General features: G+C 46.2%; 1 pseudogene; it reads left to right on the top strand.

Moving 5' to 3' along the window:
• Positions 1-602: 602 nt before the first annotated feature.
• Positions 603-3,948, top strand: LOC146735710 (uncharacterized; annotated as a pseudogene).
• The last annotated feature ends 1,220 nt before the right edge of the window (positions 3,949-5,168 follow it).

Raw genomic sequence — 5,168 nt, 5'->3', positions numbered from 1 at the left:
ACGGTGAAACAATAACTGACGATGAGGAAATTTCCCCTTCACTTGAGAACTACATTGTACTCACTTGGTTACAACTAATTCATAGTGACCTCCCCAAACTGGTTAAACAGCGGTATGGGACTGAGCTGCGGACACAGACTCTAGCTTCTATAAAGCCCGAGATCTCGCAAGCATTGAGCTCACTTTTAGATGAAATCCACATGACTGAGGACGCCACTGTCATGCTCTCTGCTTCTTCAAGGCCTCAGAGGGGACGCATCACACCAAAACCAGTGAGATATCAAAAGGCTCGGCCCAGGGAACGCAAAAGCCTCTCATGCCCATTATGTAAGCAGGCCAGCCGTCCAGACAACCATTTCCTCAGCGAGTGTGACTTCCTGCCGGACCAAGATCGTAAATTCATGACCAAGGCCAGACAGATTGTTAATATACTCGATGACGTTCCCCAGGACACTCAACAGGGCGATGATGATCTCAGTGACTCTGACACTGCGGACGTCCCTACTGCCCTTAGAATACAGGTTCGTCAGTCACCATATATTGATACATTTTATGGCCACCAGGTTACACGTCTTACCATCGACAGTGGTGCCACTGGCAATATGATTCTACTGGCCACCGCAAAACGTCTCGGCGTCCCAATAAAGTCTAGTTCTCAATCAGCATGTCAAGCAGATGGTTCATCTCCCCTAAAAGTTGTGGGTGAGACCAAATTCGCAGTGAGTCGCGATGATACGAATTTCAAGTTTGAAGGCCTTGTTGTCGAGAATCTCGATGTTGAAATACTCGCAGGTACCCCTTTCATGGAGGCCAATGATATAAGTGTTCGTCCAGCCAAGCACCAAGTCACTGTGGGAGACAACACTACATATACATACGGTTCATCGCCAAAGGGCAGTCATCGCATTCGCCGGACACTCATACTACGCGCACCACCAAAGTCAACAACAATTTGGCCCGGTGATTTCATTGAACTTGACTTGCCTACAGAAATCAAAGACTCAAGCGAGGCATTTGCACTTGAACCATGAGTAGAATCTCGCTCGCTCTCAGTCCTATCATCTGACAAGCCATGGCCTGCTCCAAACATTTATTCAACTATATCGGGTAAAATTCGGATTCCGAACCAGACCAACACACCCCAAAATTTGAAACGCAATGAACATTTTTGCCAAATATGTCCTGTCTTCGTACCACCAACAAACAAAGACAGCATAGACACTACACTTCATGTAACATCACCACACAAATCAGTTCTTCCAGAAAAGAACTACTCAGATTCAGTTAAAATTGACCCGGACCAACTCCTCTCTCCGTCTCACCGAGCAAGGTTCGCAACATTACACCGTGAATATAATGATGTCTTCAACACTGCAATCAAGGGTTATAACGGTGCTTCTGGCCCATTTCAAGCAGTCATCAACATGGGTCCTGTTCAACCACCGCAGCGCAAGGGCTGTGTTCCCCAATACTCCCGTGACAAGTTGGCTGAGTTACAACAAAAGTTTGATGAACTTGAAGAGCTCGGTGTTTTTGCTCGCCCGGAGAACGTACATGTCATTGTAGAATATGTGAACCCCTCATTCTTAGTCAAAAAACCAAACGGTGAATTCCGTCTTGTCACCGCTTTTGCAGACATTGGCCGCTACAGTAAGCCACAACCCGCCCTCATGCCAGACATCGACAGCACACTACGCCAAATTGCACAATGGAAGTATATCATCACCACCGATCTCACTAAGGCCTTCTACCAGATTCCCCTGTCACATGAGTCACAAAAATACTGTGGCGTTGTAACCCCATTCAAAGGTGTCCGCGTATACGTGCGTTCAGCCATGGGAATGCCAGGCTCTGAGACAGCGTTGGAGGAGTTAATGTGTCGCGTACTTGGTGACATGCTTGAGGATGGTAGCATTGCCAAACTCGCAGATGATCTGTACTGCGGTGCAAATACAATCGAGGACCTTCTTGTAAACTGGAGACGTCTCCTGTGTAAGTTAGCAGCCAATGACTTAAGACTGTCACCATCGAAAACTGTCATCTGCCTGGCAACAGTCACAATTCTCGGTTGGGTATGGAATGAGGGAACCATCCGCGCAAGCCAACACCGTATCTCTACGTTGTCGTCATGTTCTCCACCGGAAAAGATACGCAACCTATGATCATTTATAGGCGCATATAAGGTCCTAGCTAGAGTGCTACCAGGCTGTGCTTCTCTTGTTGCTCCACTAGAAGATGCGACTATTGGACAACAATCCCAAGATAAAATTCAATGGTCGGATGAGCTTCGCGATTCCTTTCGTGTTGCTCAGGCAGCATTATCATCGAATCACACGATCACACTCCCCAGACGCACAGATCAGATATGGATCGTCACTGATGCAGCCATTAAAAAACACAGTGTTGGGTCCACCATGTATGTCTCGAGTGGTGACAAGCTCCTCCTCGCAGGTTTCTTCAGTGCCAAGCTTCGAGGCCGTCAGGCAACATGGCTTCCATGTGAAATTGAGGCCCTTTCTATTGCCATCGCAACAAGGCACTTTGGGCCATACATCATTCAGTCCCACCATAAACCGTGTATTCTTACCGACAGTAAGCCATGTGTGCAAGCGTACGAAAAACTTTGTCGGTGTGAGTTCTCAGCAAGCCCACAACATTCCTCTCTTCTGTTAGTCGTTACCAGGCCAACATGCGCCACCTGGCGGGCAAGGACAATATTCCATCAGACTTTGCCAGCCGCAATGCCGCAGAGTGTACCACCCCTACCTGTCAGATATGTTCGTTTGTAGAATGTGTGGAAGACTCGGTTGTCATGAACACATCCGTTGAAGACATATCATCAGGAAATAAACGCCTACCATTCACCAATAGGGCAGCGTGGCAAACTATCCAGTTGGAATGCCCTGATTTAAGACGCACACATTCTCATCTCACCCAGGGGACTCGTCCATCTAAAAAGCTAACTAACATCAAAGACGTCAAACGCTACCTCAACATCGTCACTATTGCCAAGATGGTCTACTTGTAGTCAAGCGTACTGATGCATTCGCTCCACCTCGCGAGTGCATTGTTGTACCTCGACAGGTGTTAGATGGCCTCCTGACAGCAATTCATATTCGTCTCAGTCACCCGTCTTGTTACCAAATGAAGCAGGTCCTCCATCGTTATTTTTTCGCACTGGACATGGACAAGGCAATCCAACACGTATCCACCTCTTGTCACCAGTGTGCCTCACTTAACAAAGTACCTCACACAATTGTTAAGCAATCAACTTTAGATCCACCAGAATCTGTGGGCAGTTTATATGCAGCAGATGTAATTAAACGTGAAAGACAATTAGTCCTAGTCATCAGAGAATGCGTCACGTCATACACCACAGCGTGCCTCATAGAAGACGAACGCAGTGAAACATTGCGCAACGCCTTACTGCGACTTTGCATTGACCTGAGCCCCCTTGATGGTCCACCCGCAGTTATACGAACAGACCCAGCTCCAGGTTTTGTAGCCCTATCAAAAGACAGCCTTCTTTGAAAATACCGTCTGAATATTGAGGTCGGCCGCATCAAGAATCGCAACAAAAACCCTGTCGCAGATAGAGCAATACAGGAAGTTGAGGATGAGATTCTCCGCCAGGATCCACTGTGCGCAACTATTACGCCACTCTCCCTCTCCATAGCAATCGCTCATGTTAACTCTCGCATACGTTCAAGTGGCTTATCGGCACGTGAAATGTGGACCCAAAGAGACCAATTTACCAATTACCAGCTTCCTATTAGCGACCGTAAACTTATTTTAGACCAACACACGAAACGTTTGGCTAACCATAAAGCTAGCGAGAAGTCAAAAGCCCCTACAGTAAAAACCACCGGTGCACCCAAACTTGAAGTTGGGGACCTCGTCTATCTGCACTGTGACCAAATAAGTCTAGTGCCCGCGATCGCTACTTAGTGACGGGTATCGATGGCCAATGGCGCAACATCCGCAAGTTCCGCGGTAGTCAACTCAGGCAAACGTCATACCGTGTCAAAGAGTCAGAATGTTATATCGTACCTTCTCCGAAAGACATCGATCAAAACCCTATGTCATATCATCTGGACGAAGACGACACTCCACTATCTCCAACACATCCACCAATACCACCAAGTATACCTTCCGATCTAACACCGGCAACAGGTTGCACTGACACTCCCTTAGAAACTGAGTCGCAAAGTATTGGCTCAATAAACCCAATATTGTTGACTCCTGGAGACCAGACACCAACATCCCTGGCTGATGATAATCCAAAAGTCATGCAGCCCGTTCAACATAGACGATCAAGCCGTAACCGCCGGCTTCCGGAACATCTAAAAGACTATGTCATGGACTTTTAAGTCTGTATTCAGTTTAGATTATTTTTTGTGTCTTTCCAACAACAATTTTGAATTATCATGTTGCCTGTCATTTTTCCTCATGCGTTTACTTTAGTCTTTTCGAAAATGATGTAAGTTAAAGACAATAAGTGGTTACGCCACATTGTGTGTTTATTGTATTTACAATCATGTTAATGCCCTCTTGTGTTCGCTTTACATTTTGCTACGCATGCTCTGTTCTCTCGTTGTGTTTTCCCCGCCATGTTGGTTCTGTTTTCCCGTTGAGAAATAAACGGAGTTACTCGCTCGTTAGCGCTCCAACTGAAGTGTCTGGTTGTAGTCCAAGCTCTGTATACAACAGGTCTGTGTCCATACTGGCGTAGCGGACAGGTGCAGTACAAAGGTTCCGTCAGCAACAGAAAAAACAAAGCTGAACTTGGTTTTAAAAAAATCCAAGTAGAAAGCGATTGTGACGAACGCGGTTTGATCGAAAGGTTAACCTCTGATGACGTTCTGGAGGATGTCTCATCGTCGTCTGCTTCGAATTCTGTTTTTGGGTTTCCGCAGCTTAAGAACTGTGGCGGTTTTGAATTTCTACACTGCCAAAGAAATTCCAGACAATTGTCTGTTTTAGAGTGCCCCTGGACTGTTAAATATTTGAAGGCAAATGTTGGGTCTCAAAGTTGGATTTACCTAAGACCAATATAGAAGAGTTTAGCAACGAGTCCACTCCCTACAATAAACACTGGGCCTGTTATAAAAGAAAAATGTAGCGGTTGTAACAGCGAAATTGATATTCGTCAATTGCGAGGTCATATG

Source organism: Saccoglossus kowalevskii, chromosome 12 (genome assembly GCF_978046115.1).
Source record: "Saccoglossus kowalevskii chromosome 12, keSacKowa6.1, whole genome shotgun sequence".
NCBI lineage: Eukaryota > Metazoa > Hemichordata > Enteropneusta > Harrimaniidae > Saccoglossus > Saccoglossus kowalevskii.
The sequence above is the reverse complement of the archived record's forward strand: the minus strand, read 5'-3'. Positions and strand labels throughout refer to the sequence as shown.